Consider the following 18,874-nt stretch of genomic DNA (forward strand, 5'->3'; position numbering starts at 1 on the left):
TTTGTTGAGGTTTACTGTATCCCAGATACTGTTAAATGCCTTGAATGTATTAGTTCAATTCTAGGAGATAGTTTCCATTTATTCCTACTTTATTTTTTTAATGATGAGATTTTAGCAACGCGTTGGCTAGTGTGTAGCAGCCCATGTGGTCTAAAACTGGATTCTCAAGGCTTCCTGGAAGGCTGGCAAGTTGGTTACTCTTGTTCTGGTATGTCGGCAGTTAGAGTATAAAGAGAATGTTATAGATGCAATATTCACTTCACTTCCCTGAATAATGATGTGGTCCTTTGGTACCCCAGTACTACTGCTACTGCATCTGTTGATTTTCCTCCTACCTGGGCAGGGTCCTTTGCTGATGCCTCCTTTGTCTCACCCTCAGGGCTGTGGTACTTTGCTTCTTTATTTCTCTTGGGTTTAAATACTATTTTTATGTTGATGACTTTTAAATTTTTGTAGTTTTAGATCAGATTTTTAGCCAGACCTAAATATTCATTTATCCAATTTGTGTATTTACATCTCCTCCTGGATTTCCAACTGGCATTTCAGACCTTTTGATTTCCTTCTCACCCCTACTTCAACCTGTTCCTTCCCAGTTTTGCTAAATAATATTGCTGTCTACCTAGCTGCTCAAGGTAAAACATCTGTAAGCCTTTCTTTGATTATTCTTTTCCTTCACCCCTCTACTCTTAGGCAGTAGCAAACCCTGTTGCTTTTACTGTTTAAACTTGGCCTTTTCTCCATTTATTTCTACTGTCCTACTCTCTTCCAGGCCACAATCATCTCTGACCTAGACAGCTGCTACAGTCTCCTAACTAGTCTCCTTATTTCCTTCCCTACCCTTCTCCAATTCATTTTTTCATAAACATTCAGAATGGTCTTTAAAAAATACTATTAATCTTAATGCTCCTCCTCCATTTAAGCTCTACTGTTGTTGCTGTTGATCTTAGATTTCGTATTGTTTACCAGGGCCTACACAGCTTCAGATGACGTAGCTCCTGCTTGAGTTTCTGAACTCTGTGATGACCACTCCCTACATGCTCCCTTCACTCTAGTCTCATGATCATTTTTTTAAAAAAATTATTTTATTGAAGTATAGTTGATTTACAATGTTGTGTTAATTTCTGCTGTACAGCAGTGATTCAGTTATACATGAATATGTATATTCGTTTTTGTAATCTTTTCCATTATGGTTTAATATAGGATATTGAATATATCCTGTGCTATACAGTATGACTTTTTGTTTATCCATTCTTTATATATAATAGTTTGCATCTGCTAATCCCGAACTCCCAATCCATTCCTCCCCTACCCCCCTCTAGTTTCATGATCTTTGAACACAGCCCTTTTCCACTTCTGGCCTTTGCATTTGATGCCCCCTTCCTAGAATGCTCTTTCCCTTGCTTTTTGTAGAATGGATAATTTGCACCCTTCAGATCCCAATTTAGAAGTTATCTCGTCTGTCTTATCCAGAATACTATTACTCACTTCTTATATCATTCTTTTTACTTTCATGCCATTTTCACCATTTTAATTATCTGGTTTACGTTTTGTCTCTCTGCCCCCAATAGAATGTAAGCACCATGAGTTTGGTGACTTTGCTTATTTTATTCACTACTTTGTAGCTACTTATAAAATATTTGTTGAAAATGAATGAATGAAGTGACTAGCTGCTTAAAAGCCGACTGCTTGCATTTGTCCTTCTAATGCCACTTCCCAAACCACGGTTGTATCATATTCTAATTTGGGGGCTAGAAGAGGGAATTAACAGGGATTGAATGACAAATACCCGGCAGGCATCATGCAGAGAGTACTTAGTCTAGTGACTTAGTTAATCCTCAGAGCAATTTATGAATGTTTTATGTTACCATTTTACAATTGAGGAAGCTGCTGTTTAGAGATTAACTATGACTACACAGTGTACTAAAGGCTAAAGCTAGGAATGGAACCCAAGATTGTCTGACTCCAATCCAGAGCCTCTAGAGCACAAAGCATTAGGAAATTCTGTGGTGAGTATGCTTTTACTCAGGAAAGTAGGATTTTGGTCACTTAAAAAAAGGGGAGATGGGGCTTCCCTGGTGGCGCAGTGGTTGAGAGTCCGCCTGCCGATGCAGGGGACACGGGTTCGTGCCCCGGTCCGGGAGGATCCCACATGCCGTGGAGTGGCTGGGTCCGTGAGCCATGGCTGCTGAGCCTGCGCGTCCGGAGCCTGTGCTCCGCAACGGGAGAGGCCACAGCAGTGAGAGGCCCGCGTACTGCAAAAAAAAAAAAAAAAAAAGGTGTGGGGGGAGATGGATCTTATTTCTTCATTCTTCTTTCCTCTTCTTTTTCACCCTTTCACTACTGTTAGCCAATCCTTATAGTCACCATTCACTCATCCTGCTCTAGGTGAAATGAATCACATTCACTATTCTCTTGGGAATTCTTTATAACTTTCTACAGTCCTCTTAAAACAGGATTTTCCAAAGTTGAGCAATAGTTAGGGAGCAGGGAGGATTTAACATTCCTTTTTGGCTGCCTCGTTGCTATTTAAATAGTGAATATTTGGTGTAGGGGACTGGGTAACTGATAGTAGTCAGAGTTTAGAAGGGGACAGGGATGGTGAATAGAAGGCAACATAGGAGCAGAGTGCAGCTAGCCATATGGACTGGGCTACTGGACTACTGTACTTCAGAATGTTGTTATAGCACATTAAATCAAATAAACCACAACAATGTTTGTCTCAGAACAATAGGGAGGGACTTGCCTGGCAGTCCAGTGGTTAAGACTCCGCAATTCCTCTGCAGTGGGCAGGGGTTCGATCCCTGGTCGGGGAACTAAGATCCTGCAGGCTGCGAGGCGCGGCCAAAAAGCAAAACAAAACAAAATAAAAAACAACATTAGGGAGCATTAGTGAGTCAGTATACTATAGGGAGATCAGTGTGTTTTTATAAATACAGATTTTAAAGAAACGTGCAAATATTTTTTCTTTAGAACAGTAAATTTGTCGGAATGAAAAGGACAGTATGAGATAGTTGACTTTAATATTAATTTTTAGTATTATTGAAGGTGGTTTAATAGGAAAGAGAATTGAAACAAGATATGTCTTCCTGTTTCTTTTAATATGGGTGGATATGTTAAAATTATTTTTTCTCCTGACATTTATTTCTTTTGTTTTTATTTTTATTACTACTACTGCTACTACTACTACTAGTACTACTACTTGAGATTGTGGAGTAAAATTACTTAAGGATTCACTGTCATTGTTACTGAATTAACATTTATACGTGATTATTGGCATATCAGAATTTGTCTTAGTTATTAAAAACTAGTCTGAATTTAAGCCATATGTACACTCTTAATTTTTTCAGATAATACTATTGTTTTATTAATGATAATTTCAAGAATCTCACTAGTATCAGTCTATTGACATAGTACTATAACTCTTCCATCTACCTCATGGATGAATTTAATTACTGTTTGGAAACATAAGGTTTGTGTTACCAGATATTGTATAACTGAGCATTTATAATCTTAAGTGGGTAGTGTTGTACAAAGTATTGGGGAAAACTCTTTTATTAGGTTAAATTAAGGGTAGGCAACCTATGGCCCACTAGCCAGCTGCCTACTTTTGTAAATGAGTTTTATTGGAACATGCCATATGCATTCATTTTACATGTTATCTGTAGCTTCTTTTGCATTACAGCAGTGTAGGCGAGTAATTGTGACAGAGACCATATGGCTTGCAGACTCATACAAATACCATGAATGCACAAATATTTACTATCTAGCCTCTTGAGAAAAAGTTTGCTGACCCACGGGTTACATTAACAACTTATAACTTACCGTTGCAAACTTCCATATTATGTAGTTTTCCACCTTCGCCTCCTTATCTCCTTGTTATTTTTAGTAATTGTTTTTCTTTCTTTATTTTCATTGATCTATTTTCTGATTCACTGACTCTTTCCTCTGTCATCTCCATTTTGTTACTGATACCACCCAGTGAATTTTTTAAAGATGTTGTATCATTCAGTTCCAAAATTTCCACTTGGTTCTTTTTTACAGTTTGTATCAGTCTGTTGAGGATTTCTATCTTTCCATTCATTTCAAATGTGTTTACCTTTACCTCTTGGAGCATAGTTATAATAGTTGCTTTATGTTCTATGCCTGATAATTCTAATATCTGAGTCTTTTCAAGGTTGGCATGTGTTGATTGTCTTTTCTCTTGAGAATTGGTTACATTTTCTTGGTTCTTTGTATGTCACGTAATTTTGGATTGTGTCCTAGATGCTGTAAATGTTAAGCTTTATAAATTCTGAGTCATTTGGAGAATATTTTTTAAGCAATCAACCTTGTTAGATTTGACTGCTAGTTCTTGAGAATTGGTTACATTTTACTATATTTGTATGCCGAGTAATTTCAGATTGTATCCTGGACATTTAAAATTTTATGTTTTGTATTTTTTTTTAAGTTTTTTTTTTTGATGTGGACCATTTTTAAAATCTTTATTGAATTTGTTATGATATTGCTTCTGTTCTATGTTTTTTTGGGGTTTTTTGGCCCCAAGGCATGTGGGATCTTAGCTCCCTGACCAGGGATTGAACCCTCACCCCCTGCATTGGAAGGTGAAGGCTTAACCACTGGACCACCAGCGAAGTCCCAAAATTTTATGTTTTATAGATTCTGGGTCCTGTTATAATCCTTGGAGAATTGTGATTAAAAAAATTTTTTTTAAGCAATCAACTTGATTAGGCTCAGGGCTCAAGTTTTGTCTCTCTGTGGGGGGTGGTTCTAATCTTCGTTTATTTTCAGAGCTTTTAATACGCTGCTTTGGATCTGTCCCATTTATGTACAACTTTGAGGGTGAGCCTGGACTTATGTAGGTTCATATAAAGAAATAGGGATCCTCCTCCTCTACTTTTCTTCTTTGGAATTCCCCTAATACTCTGGCCCACAAGGACTCTTTCCTCCATTTCCTCTGGCCAAGAAGAAGGGGTTTCTGGAGTATCACAGTGCTCTTTCTTTAATTCTGATCTGTTTAGTATTTTTTACCCCAGTGATTTAAATTAAAATGAAATTCTTATCCTTGTAAAAACTACTGGGAAATTTAGATGAAAAAATTCAGTGTAAGATTAGATTTCAAAATGAAATGAATGAGAATCTGCATGATGAAATTAAATAGGTGCAAATGTATTCTGTTTACATTCAAATGATTGATTACTTATAGTTATGCCCAGAATGAATCAGACATGACTTTGTGACAATTTTATTTTATTTTATTTTTATTTATTTATTTATTTATTTTGCCGTATGCGGGCCTCTCACTGTTGTGGCCTCTTCCGTTGCGGAGCACAGGCTCCAGACGCTCAGGCTCAGCGGCCATGGCTCACGGGCCTAGCCGCTCTGCTGCATGTGGGATCTTTCCGGACTGGGGCACGAACCCGTGTCCCCTGCATTGGCAGGCGGACTCTCAACCACTGCGCCACCAGGGAAGCCCTGTGACAATTTTAGATGGAAAGAAAACACACATGGACAAAAGTTTATTACAGACAACATGAATGTATTAATAAGCAGAGGTAAAGAGAGCTCACACAATCTTTGTTTGCATTGATAATAAGAAAATTGTGTCCCTTCCACTTTACTCTGATAGGATTATACCACATTCGCCTCTCCACGAGTGGTCAAAAGGAAGTGAGTATTTCACCTAAAAGATAAAGACTAAATAATAAAGATTTAATAAAGGCTAAAAGATTTATTAATATTAACAGTACTCAGATATTTGAAGAGTTTTCCTGTGGAGTAGAGCGTACTAGGTATATGGAATTCCTGCATTTGTTGTTAGGTTGACTAGAGCAATGTGGACCTTCCAAGTATAATTTGGTGTGGTTTTCATTGTTGATGAATTAACCATGATTCTTTATTTTGTGAAGTTTTTTCTTCTGTTAAATGTGGTTTTCTTTGTTACCGTTTTTCTAGTGTACAGAAATACTTTGACTCATTTCTGGATACTATAATTAATCTCCCCTTTGGTATATTGACAAGCAGTATTGATCCACTGGTTTAGTGTAAGTGTCCTTTGGCTTGGGTTTGTTGGCTGTGGATAGAGAAGGATCTTTTCCAGATATTACTGAAGAGAAAAGTTTGTCGGGAGTAGTGTCAAGAAGCTGGCTGGGCAAGTTTCCATGTTGCAAGGTCATTAGGCAGACTTTCAGGAGAGTATAAGATCCTGTATTTCTTTCTGCCATTGAAAGAAATTCAGTTCACTGCATAAATCCAGCTACCCATTTTCCTGTGGGGCACCTGTTTCGCTATTACTGTTGCATAAAACTTCTCTTTGTTTGCTATGTAGATTCTTAGGATGAGCCATACTTCTTTTAAGTCTAGTGGACTACGGGAATTCCCTGGCGGTCCAGTGGTTAGGACTCGGTGCTTTCACTGGCAGGGTCTGGGTTCAATCCCTGGTTGGAGAACTAAGATCCCATAAGCTGTGTGGCATGGCCAAAAAAGAAAAAAAAAAAAAAAAATCACTTATCTTAAAAAATAAGTCTATTGGACTAGACCATGATGATGAAGCATTTTGAGTTTATGACTCTTTTTAGCAATATTCTAGTGTCTGGGGATAGAGTAGTAGACAAAGTGCTTGCCCCACCATGAAGTTTTAATATTATTATTTAAAAAATTTGTTTAAAAATTACCTACAATGTTATTCACTTTTTTGATAACAGCTTTATTGAGATATAATTCACATAACATAAAATTCACCCATTTAAAATGTATAGTTCATTGATTTTTAGTATATTTACAGACTAGTGTAACTATCACCATAGGTTTAGAACCTAATTTTAGATTACTTCAAAAAGAAACCCATATTCTTTAGCAGTCACCCCTCCTTCCTCCATTTCCACCCATCCCCTCAGGCCTAAGCATCCACTAGTCTTTTTCTTTTATACTTTTTGTCTGTGGATTTGCCTGTTCTGGTCATTTCGTATAAGTGGAATTACACAAAATGTGGTCTTTTGTGACTTAGCATTGTGTTTTCAAGGTTCATCCATGTTGTAGCATGTATCAGGACTTCCATTTCTTTTCATTGCCAAATAAAATTCATTGTATGGATATACTTCATTTTGTTTATCCATTCATCAGTTGATGAAAACATTGTTTCTACTTTTTGGCTATTGCAAATAATGCTGATTATGAACATTCGTTTATTAGGTTTGTGTGCACATGTTTTTATTTCTCTTGGATGTATACCTAGGAGTGAGTATTGCTGAGTCATTTAGTGACTTTATTGCTTAACCTTTGGAGAAACTCAGAACTCACTTATTTGAGATATCTAGTTTTCTTTATTCCGATAAATGCAGAGTTTTGCAGCCCCACCATACTGGAGATACGGAAAAGTTCCATCACCTAATTACAGTCCTTCAGTGCCATCTGTCTTTTTAAAAAATTTTATTGAAGTATAGTTGATTTACAATGTTGTGTTAGTTTCTGCTGTACAACAAAGTGGTTCAGTTATACATACGTATCTTTTTCATATTCTTTTCCATTATGGTTTATTATAGGATTTTGAATATCGTTCCCTGTCCTATATAGTAGATATTCTATATATAATTCTATATATAATAGTTGCATTCTATATGTAATAGTTTGCATCTGCTAATCCCAGACTCCCAGTCCATCCCCCACCCCCACCCTTGGCAACCACAAGTCTGTTCTGTATATCTGTGAGTCATTTTCCATTTCGTAGGTAAGTTCATGTGTGTCATATTTTAGATTCCACATGAAGTGATATCATATGGTATTTGTCTTTCTCTTTCTGACTTATTTCACTTAGTATGATAATCTCTAGTTACATGCATGTTGCTGCAAATGGCATTATTTGTTCTTTTTTATGGCTGAGTAGTATTCTATTGTATATATATGTACCACATCATCTTTATCCATTCATCTGTCAGTGGACATTTAGGTTGCTTCCATGTCTTGGCTGTTGGAAACAGTGTTGCTGTGAACATAGGGGTGCATGTATGTTTTTGAATTATAGTTTTGTCTGTATATATGCCCAAGAGTGTGATTGCTGGATCATAGTGCTGTCTCTCTTTAGGTAAACTCTTCCCCAGGCCCTAGCCACTATAATTTTGCCTTTGCCGGAGTGTTACATAAATGGACTCATAGCCATTTTGAGTCTAGCTTCTTTCGCTTAACTTAATTAGCATTTGAGATTCACTCATGTTGTTGTATCAGTAATTCATTACTTTTTGGAACCCTCCTACACTGTTGGTTGGTGCAGCCACTGTGATAAACAGTATGGAGGTTCTTCAGAAACTAAAAATAGAATTACAAAATATTAACAGCATGGTCAGCAGCCATTTTCTTTGGCAATATTGGTCTTTTAAAAAAAAAACAAAACACAAAACCTAAGCAGAGTATGTTTCTGGGTAAATTTAAATGCGACTGTCAGGAAATCAATTTGTAATATGTGATGAGTTGTGTTCTGAGTTAGAAAACCAGAGTCAGAACAAAGGCATTTCTGGCTAAGTGCTTGGAGACTAACGTTTCTGGATTTGTTTAAAAAAAAAAAAAAGAAAAGAAAAGAAAGCAATATAATGGTTCTTAGTTGTTAACATTCAAATGGTGATTTCCAGAGACTTTTAGAGCTAAAACACAATGGGAAAGAAGGTATAGGCTTGCAATTCTAAGATCAAAAGAGCTTGGGGAAACGAATTGTTTTCTGAAATTGGCAAAAACTCTGGACAGAAATTTCAATATTCATATATTTTACAGTAGAGATATTAATGTATTTGATTAAGGAGTGCTGCCTTATTAACTTTCTAACAGTGGAAAAATTCTGAATTCCAATAAAGGATTTTGGACCTGAATTAACAGCTCAACATGAAATTGAATTGAAACAAATATTAAAATTGGCTAGTTTTATTTCTGTGAAGTTTTAGTGGCAAAAGATAAGCAGCAATGAAGAAAAAATTATTTATTTATTTATTTATTTATTTATTGTGGTACGCGGGCCTCTCACTGCTGCGGCCTCTCCCGTTGCAGAGCACAGGCTCTGGATGCACACGCAGGCTCAGCGGCCACGGCTCACGGGCCCAGCCGCTCCGCGGCATGTGGGATCCTCCCGGACCGGGGCACGAACCCGTGTCCCCTGCATCGGCAGGCGGACCCTCAACCACTGCGCCACCAGGGAAGCCCTGAAAAAATAATTTTTTAACACATTCTGTTACAGATTCCAAGGTTAAAGTAGGAGTAGATATGTCATAGTGTTTAGTTTTGAGAATACAATTTGTTTTGCTTTTGTCCATACAGAATGACTAAAGTTGTGACCCCTGAGATTTCTGTAGTTGCTAGGTCGGGTCATTCAGGATGTTCTGCTTTTTGGGACATTTTACATGCTTGGTGCCTACATTTGACAGCTTCAAACTCTGATTTATTCCTGTCCGTTTCATCTTTCATAATAACATGCATTAATCTTACCAGTATAGTTTCATACTTGAGTTTGAGGATGGGCTCTGTCTTTGGTGCCATTTAGGTAAGTAGAAATTAGCTGGATGCTTTACTGTTATCCGCTGAAGGCTCCATTCTGGAATTTGCTTCTCTTACTTATCTACAGTCTCTGGTAGTACAGCTCTAGCCCTTATCTTTTACGAAGCTTTTCCGAGTGTAGGAAAGGGTTAATTTTTTTTAATTTAAATTTTTGGCTGCGCTGGGTCTTCGTTGTGGCACACAGGCTCTTCATTGCAGCGTGTGGGCTTCTCTAGTTGCGGCACATGGGCTTCTCTAGTTGTGGCGTGTGGGCTCCAGAGTGCCCGGGTTCACTAGTTGTGGCGTGCCAGCTTAGTTGCCCTGCGGCATGTGGGATCTTTGTTCCCCGACCAGGGATCGAACCCGTGTCCCCTGCATTGGAAGGTGGATTCTTAACCCCTGGACCACCAGGGAAGTCCCTCACTACTTGTTTTCACTACTTGTTTTCTAATTTGTCAAAATCTACCTTTTGAGGAGGTACTGACTATATGTCAAACCCAGGGTCAGATATGATTGCCATAGATTAAGAAGTTTCATCCTGGTGGGAGTTCATCATCCTTGAAATGTCGGTAAACATCTGTGCTCAAAAAATTATAGGTCTCCTCTTTCCTTCATGGTGTAAGTAGGAAATGTTCAGATCATTATGTAATGTCCTCATAGATCCTTGGATTTCTCTGACGAATATCTGCCTAATTGACATTTAGTGGAGAGTATGTAGTGAGTACTATAATAATCAGAGTCTACTGTGTTTTACTACTCTTATTTAACCCTCAAATTTTGTTTCTGAAGTTTGTCTTTTAATTTTTTATTAGAAAGAAGCTGGGGAATTAGAATTTTTTTGCATTTATAGTTCTGTTTTGGGTTGGCCATAAAGTTCGTTTGGGTTTTTTCCATAACATGTTATGGAAAAACGCAAACGAACTTTATGGCCAACCCAATACTTGAGTCTTATTAATTCGGTTCTTACATAGCAGCTGTCTAATCTTGCTAGCGATTATGCTTGTATTTCCTGATGACATAATATAAATCATAGCAGTTTGAAGTACAGAAGTGTCAAGTGGGTGTGCTACTGTATTTCAGTCATGAGATTTGAAAAATAAAAACATTGTGGTCTGGAGCACTGCACATGCATATTACGCTGCTCATTGTTTGAATTAGAATTTTAAGTGGTATTATGAGAAGCTGTTTTCTTGTCATGTTGAGCTGAAAGGGAGGTAAGCATCCGGTGATGTATGCTGGAGATACAGAGCTTGGTGAGAGCTGGTAATCTTAATGACAGGCAGAATTAGGAAGTATGTAGTGTAAGAGCTTTACATGTGTGCCATTTCTTTGGAATTCACCTGTTTCTGGAGAAAATGCCTAGCAGTGCTTATCTCATACTGATTTATCTAGGCTTTTTTAGTGGAAGGAGGGGATGCTAAACAGCCTAGTTGCAAATTACTAAAATACCATTAAAAAAATTGAGATATAATTCACATACCATAAAATTCACAATTTTAAAGTGTACAGTTCAGTGGGGTTTTTTTTTAAACCATATTTATGAAGATATGCAACCATCACCACTACGAATTAAGGAGAAAATTGCTCCGTAAAATAAGTTCCCTTGGTTTCATGCATTACGTGCCCAGTCTGCAGTAGTGTGTTCATTTGCCGTTGGGCAGGTGATTCAGCCTGGGCCAAGAATTTGGGACTTCTTAGAAGTTTTAGAGTGACACTCCATTGACTCTTTTATGAGATGAACTACTAATTTAATTCTGTCCGGAAGATAGGGGTAACCATATTTTGACCAGGTTGTGATAATGCTTTTTTACTATGCTATAAAGTATTCTGCCCATGGGCGCGTCGATGTAATAGGAAGAGCACTGTCTTTAGAATACAGAAGAAACCTGACCTGGCCTTAGTTAGCCTTGTTAACTTGGGCAAATTACTTCATCTTGCTGCGACTAAGTTTATAGGAGATACTGTAAAATGGTTCATTGAGGACAACATGGTTGGTTAGGCTTGCCGCATGCTCTAGATTCAGATCTCCTGACTTTGTTTTTCAGTTTTCTTTTATAGAGCTATGTTTTTGTCTTAAATATTTTTATCCAAATGGTCTTTTAAGAAACAATTTATTAATCCACAATATTCTGTTGGTAGTTTTCAGAGAGGGGAATAAATGACGTCAATAGAAAAAAGAATGTTTGTTACTGGAATATTGACCAAATATATGATTGCCTCTTTAGAAGTCTTGTAGTTAACAGTAATATTGTTAGCCAGTAAAGTTACTAATAGAAATCAGGAGCCTTAACCTTTCCTAGTAAGGTTAAATGGTATGGCTCAGCTCTTGGGGCCTACTACCGGTGACTCATTTGAGAACTTATTCCCACCTAGTGACAGTTGGCCCTAGCTCGAAAAACTACTAGCAGTTGGCTTTGTAGAAGAAAGAACAGTCTCATATTTTCTACCATTCATGTAACCACAATGCAGAACCATAATTCAAAGAAAGTTTTATTTTGGCTAGGGGTAATCTTCATTCTGAAAGAATTGACAAACTAATATAAAGGACTTTTGTCCTGAAACTTGTTAGGCTTACGTTTTCTACATTGCAAACATATATACAGTTTCTTTGGATGAAGCAGTTCCTTTATGAAATGTTTCAGCTTTGTTATTTCTCAGTGCAGCATTTTAAATCAGTTCTTTGTGTGTAGGGGATGATGGCAACGCATGGAACTGTTGTCTGAGGTTGCTAGTTTGAAGAACTAACTAGAGACTGGTACAGTGTTACTAATTTTGAATGACTAAAGCGTTGGGATTTTGGGTTTTGTTTTGTTTTGTTTTCCCTCTCCACCTCAGTCAACTTTTGCTACTTGGATATAAAGAATTTTACTTCTAAAGATTCTCTTAGACCTCTGCAACTTGTGGTCATGCATATAAAATTATTATTTGCAGCTGTCACTTTTTCTTCCTTACTGTTTCATTAAATTAGAAAGGAGCATGATGTGAGAACTATTAAATATTTGTTAGGTTGAAGAAATAATTCTGTCTTATTTTGGGTTTATTATATTTGTAATCTTTCTTTTAAAACACATTTAAATTATAGAAATACTTCGTATTTATGGTAGAAAAGGCAGTTATGTAATCCTGTCATCCAGAGATAATTGCTGTTAATCTTCTGTGCCAAGTCTCTTGGTTGTCATTCTTACAGAGGTAAAATACCACCTTACCAGGGAGAAGAGCTTATGTCTTCCAGTTTTGAAGCTGAATAAAATGATAGCCTTTTGTCTTTTGAAGAATATCCTGACATGTTGAAATATTTTAAACTAAATTACAGTGGAGAGCCTCTTTTATAAAAATGAGGAGTTGGTGGGTAGATATTGGGAAAATAACAGCTAAAAAAGAAAAACAAGGAAACAATTGTATTCGCAGAACAGACTAGGTCTTTGTCAGCAATTTCCACGTTGATGAATTAGTCTTATCTTTCTGAATATCCTGCTTATACTTCCTTAGTCTTTTTCTCTAGAAAGTAAAGGTAGTAGACTCTCATCATGGGCCTAAAGTTAGGAGGCTTGTTGTATGATTTTTATTTGTTTTGAGTTTCCATGGAATGTTTATCACGGGAATCACTTTTGGAGAGACTGATCTAATCACATTAGGAAATTTGAAATACTTTGTTTTCTAGTTTCTCTGGAGAAATAAGTGTATAACTCCACTAACTGGATGACAAAGCTTGGGTCATTGACAGAATTTTGTGGTCGTAATTTGCTCTTACTGCTAAAGCAGTTCATTTTTGAGTTCTCTTATCCTTAACTCGCTCTTCTAGAATTCCTAGAGGACCTGTGCAGCAGCCTCTCGAGGATCGAATCTTCACTCCTACTGTCTCGGCAGTGTACAGCACGGTGAGTACCTCAGGGTTGTTTGTCAGATTGTGTGTGTTTTTTGCACATGAACCTTTGATATTATAGGCAGTGTTTGTTAGATTGGTACGTAATAGGCTTTTGACAGAAAAGTTCAATCAAATCTCGAACAGAATTAGATGTATATAATATAATAAGGTGAATAGGTCTTTTCCCCTGTCATCTTAATTTAAGAAGTAGACATGAAAGAAACATTCTGTTAAGGTAGATTGACTTGTACACCTTTGTTCTTTTTCCTCCCTTTTCCTCCTTCCATAAATATTGTGATTCTTCTAGGACACTGAGTTTTAATTTTCTTTTGGATATTTTTTCTTAAATTTTACACTTTTAACTTAAATTTTTTATTTTACTTTTTTCCTTCTTTGACTACATATAAAAATGCAGAAAGTTTAGAAAAGAGAACAGTGGTTAATGGGAGTAAATTTAAATATTTATGTTAAATGATAGATTCAAATTCATAAATGAAGGGAAATTTAAAAGTTAGAGGATGAAGATAATAAAATTAGAAGCAGATTACAGGGGTATTACAGTGAGCCTAAGGGAATTTAGGGGAGAATCGAGGAGTTGGACATGTCTTTTTTTTGGGCTGTGCCATGTAGCTTGCGAGATCTTAGCCCCCCCAGTCAGGGATTGAACCCAGGCCCTCGGCAATGAAAGCACGGAGTCCTAACCACTGGACTGCCAGGGAATTCCTGGACATATCTTTATTTTTTAAATTAAAAAAAAAAATTTTTTTCTAAGGGAAGGGGGATTTCTCCCCTTATTTTCTCTTTCTTTTTTTAAGAATTTATTTATTTTATTTATTTTTGGCTGTGTTGGGTCTTTGTTGCTGTGCATGGGCTTTCTCTAGTTGTGGTGAGCGGGGGCTACTCTTCTTTGTGGTGTGTGGGCTTCTCATTGTGGTGGCTTCTCTTGTTGTGGAGCATGGGCTCTAGGCACGCAGGCTTCAGTAGTTGTGGCACACGGGCTCAGTAGTTGTGGCTCTAGAGCACAGGTTCAGTAGTTTTGGTGCATGGGCTTAGTTACCCCACAGCATGTGGGGTCTTTCCGGACCAGGGATTGAACCTGTGTCCCCTGCATTGGCAGGAGGATTCTTAACCACTGAACCACCAGAGAAGCCCTAAAATTTTTTTATATTTATTTATTTGGTTGCGTGGGGTCTTAGTTGCAGCAGGTGGGCTCCTTAGTTGTGGCTCGCGGGCTCCTTAGTTGCGGCTCCAGGGCTCCTTAGTTGTGGCATGAGAACTCGCAGTTGCAGCATGCATGTGGGATCTAGTTCCCTGACCAGGGATTGAACCTGTGCCCCCTGCATTGGGTGCTCAGAGTTTTATCCATTGAGCCACCAGGTAAGTCCCTGGACATGTCTTTTTTAAAAAAATTTATTTATTTTTATTTATTTATTATTTTTGGCTGTGTTGGGTCTCCTTTGCTGCACGCAGGCTTTCCCTAGTTGCAGTGAGCGGGGGCTACTCTTGATTGCGGTGCGCGGGCCTCTCATTGCAGTGGCATCTCTTGTTGTGGAGCGTGGGCTCTAGAGCATGTGGGCTTCAGTAGATGCAGCGCGTGGGCTCAGTAGTTGTGGCTTGTGGGCTCTGGAGTGTAGGCTCAGTAGTTGTGGCGCACAGGCATAGTTGCTCCGCGGCACGTGGCATCTTCCTGGACCAGGGCTCGAACACGTGTCCCCTGCATTGGCAGGCGGATTCTCAATCACTGCGCCACCAAGGAAGCCCTGGACATAGCTTTTAATGTTTCATTTCATCATACCATTCATCCTTGGAAATAGGGTGCTTTAAAGAAACTCACAGTATAGTGAGAGAGATGAGTAAATAAATAATTGTAATCCAAGTGATATGATAAAGCAATAATTCTTATCCTTTTGGGTTATAAATTACTTGTAGAATCTGAAAATAGTCGCAGTGCTTTCTCCTCAAAAAAGAGCATATACCAAGTGTTTACCTATAATTTCAGAACTTCACAGATGTCCATCAGGCCATTCATAAGGCTCGGGTTGAGAACCTGTGATTAGAGATATGACCATGCTATTATATGGGAAAGGGAGAAGTTGCTTCATTGAGGAAGTGACACTAAGCTGGAAGGTATAAGACTTCTAAGCAGGGCTTCCCTGGTGGCGCAGTGGTTGAGAGTCCGCCTGCTGATGCAGGGGACATGGGTTTGTGCCCCGGTCCGGGAAGATCCCACATGCCGTGGAGCGGCTGGGCCCGTAAGCCATGGCTGCTGAGCCTGCGTGTCCGGAGCCTGTGCTCTGCAACGGGAGAGGCCACAAGAGTGAGAGACCCGCGTACCGCAAAAAAAAAAAAGGACTTCTAAGCAGAAAAGGGAAGAAGAGGTCTCTCGGAAGTGAAAAATTAGAGGCATGGTTAATGGAATGGTCAGTAGTCAGAAGTGTGGCATGTGTACTAGGTTTTGTAGCCAAAGTAGAGATGAGAAAAGTGAGTTTTGCAGGTTTTAAGGTTGTCCTAAAGAGGTAGAAGTTTATCATGCAGGTAATGGGTAAGGTAATTTTTTTTCTTGGTTTGCTTAAAACAAGTCTCAGTTTACACCTATTGTAGATCAACTAAACACCTGTTAATTACTTTTTGAATCCTCTGTAACTCTTAAAATGGTCCCAGTTTGGATGATAAACTATCTGCTCACTGTACTAATTGGGAACCTTCAATTTACATTAAAAAAATAACCTTTAATTTTTTTCTGGCACAAACTTCCTCCAGGCCAGAGTTGTTTGTTTGTTTAAAGTACTGAGGTTGGGGACTTCCCTGGCAGTCCAGTGGATAAGACTCTGTGCTTCCACTGCAGGGACACGGATTCGATCCCTGGTTAGGGAACTAAGATCCCGCATACTGTGTGGCATGGCCAAAAAAAAAAAGTACTGAGCTTAAAGGCTGTAGAATTTTATCAGGCATAACTCTTAAAAAATGTAATTTTTGCTAATTATGAAAGTATACCTTCAACATTAAATTATTTTCAAAATTAGGATAGGAAAAAGAAGATGAAAATTTCTAGTAATCTTGACTGATTTCTAGAGGCATCTACTATAACTGTTTTTTGGTATAGTTCCTTTGTCTCTTTTTCTGTGTTGTAGGCTCTGTATAAGAGTTTTTTTTTTTTCTTATGTGGTACACGGGCCTCTCACTGTTGCGGCCTCTCCCGTTGCGGAGCACAGGCTCCGGACGCGCAGGCCCAGCGGCCATGGCTCACGGGCCCAGCCGCTCCGCGGCATGTGGGATCTTCCCGGACCAGGGCACGAACCCGTGTCCCCTGCATCGGCAGGCGGACTCTCAACCACTGCGCCACCAGGGAAGCCCTTGTATAAGATATTTTATTCTCATTTTTCACTGTATTAATGTTAGCTTTTCCTATGCTACTTGAAACATGTCTGAAATAATAAATTGTTGTATGCTGATTTGTTATAAGAATTTAGCATTCACTTAACATTTGACAGATTATTTCTTAAGTTTTTTTTTTTTTCTGCGGTACGCGGGCCTCTCACTGTTGTGACCTCTCCCATTGCGGAGCACAGGCTCCGACGCGCAGGCTCAGTGGCCATGGCTCACGGGCCCAGCCGCTCCGCGGCATGTGGGATCCTCCCAGACCGGGGCACGAACCCGCGTCCCCTTTTGCATCTAAAGTTTTGAATTTATTTTTGAGTTAGACCAAATTTGACTTTTACTATTAAAAGCTACTGCCATATTTGTGGTCCTTCAGTTAATTTAAAAATTGGGTGTGTCAGTTATATGTGATGCCTATTCTGGAAGGACCAGGGGTTTTAGACAGTAAAAAGTTACCTTAAAATACGATGTCTCTACTTTTTGATCACTTATTTCCATTCTTAGTAATTTAAGTCTCTTCCCCACTTTCACAATGCTGTTGTGCCCATTAACGATGAGTAGGAGGGTAGTTGACCAGGTGCTTAGTCTCCCTTTTTCTCAGCCCCAAGGTTATGTATTGGTCATTATTCTCTAGTGTCTAGGTCCATTAGCATCATTTATGGCATTTAGTGTCATAAAATAAAGGCTAACCTTCAATTCACTTCCTCCTGGCTCCTCATATGGTGCCCATATGTCACTGTAATTGAGTTGGTTAAATTCCTTGAAAGGCAGAAAGACAGATAGTCTTTAAAAATTATACAAAGATTTTGCAGAAAGACAGTCTTTAAAAATTATACAAAGATTTTGCTTTTTAATGTCTGATATGGAGGCTATATGCCCTTTTGTCAGCCAATTTAGGTAAGTTCTCTGCTGCTAATCAAAGAGGTATCAGAAGTAGGGCTCAGCTTTTATAATGCCTTCATTTTACATTTTAGCATGCTTATTATTTATTTATTATAGTCTGGTTTATCTAAGTTTCTCCTTGGAATATTTATCAGGGATGAGAGGGATACTTTTGTCATTATTCTTCATTAACCATAATTAGGGTGATTCGTCATATGAACAAAAAAAGAATAAAGCCAGTATTTTTTTAATGCTAGTAAGAGCAGTATATACTGTGGTAGAGAGGAAATGGCAAAACTAAAGAGGCATGAGCTAATCTGAAGTATATTCATTAATAACTGTCTTATTGGCATGCTTCTGAAGAACAAAATGTGAAATTTCACCATGTTGTGTATTTTTGGCTTATATAGTCAGCCCTCCGTATCCAGGGGTTCCTCATCCTCGGATTCAACCAACCGTGGATCGAAATGTTTGGAAAAAAAGATTGCAGAAAGTTCCAAAAAGCCAAACTTGAATTTGCTGTTTGCTGGCAGCTATCTACATAGCATTTACATTGTTTTAGGTATTAGTGTAATCTAGAGATGATTTAAAGTATAAGAGAGGATGTGTGTAGATCATATGCGAACACTAAGCCATTTTATATAAGAGACTTGAGCATCCTCGGATTTTGGTATCTGTGGGGGGAGTGGGTCTACGAACCAATCCCTCTCAGATACCTAGGGATAACTGTATATCTTATTTAGAGAAATTAGATTTTATGACTATTAAACCAGTATTTTTAACAATTACAGAGATAAACTTAATAAATTTTTTTTCTGGAATAGTGACTTTACTACAAGAAGCAGCAGTCTATATTCTAGGGGATTGGAAGGGCTGTGTTATTAACTACTTACGAAAAATTCCTTTCAATAAATTATTTAATTTGAATAAATTACTCCTTAATGTCATAACATTTCACAATACTTTTTTTTTTTTTTTTTTTCCTGTACGCGGGCCTCTCGCTGTTGTGGCCTCTACTGTTGCGGAGCACAGGCTCCGGACGTGCAGGCTCAGCGGCCGTGGCTCACGGGCCCAGCCGCTCCGCGGCATGTGGGATCTTCCCGGACCGGGGCACGAACCCGTGTCCCTTGCATCGGCAGGCGGACTCTCAACCACTGCGCCACTAGGGAAGCCCCCACAATCCTTTTTAGTCAGCTTATACTTTATAAAGTTTTGATTCTGTCATCCTGTAGCTCTGTG

At 38.4% G+C, this 18,874-nt stretch overlaps 1 protein-coding gene across 13 annotated transcripts in view; it reads left to right on the top strand.

The window, feature by feature from the left end:
- EIF4G3 (eukaryotic translation initiation factor 4 gamma 3) overlaps positions 1-18,874 on the top strand; it is a 367,019-nt gene that overhangs the window by 71,075 nt on the left and 277,070 nt on the right. For all 13 annotated transcript variants that reach the window (XM_082654532.1, XM_082654527.1, XM_082654535.1 and 10 more), the window contains exon 2: positions 13,313-13,388. The gene's annotated coding sequence lies outside the window, so the exon portion shown is untranslated. The remainder of the gene's footprint in view (positions 1-13,312; positions 13,389-18,874) is intronic.

Source organism: Grampus griseus (genome assembly GCF_964374135.1).
Source record: "Grampus griseus genome assembly, chromosome: 1".
Taxonomy (NCBI): Eukaryota; Metazoa; Chordata; class Mammalia; order Artiodactyla; family Delphinidae; genus Grampus; species Grampus griseus.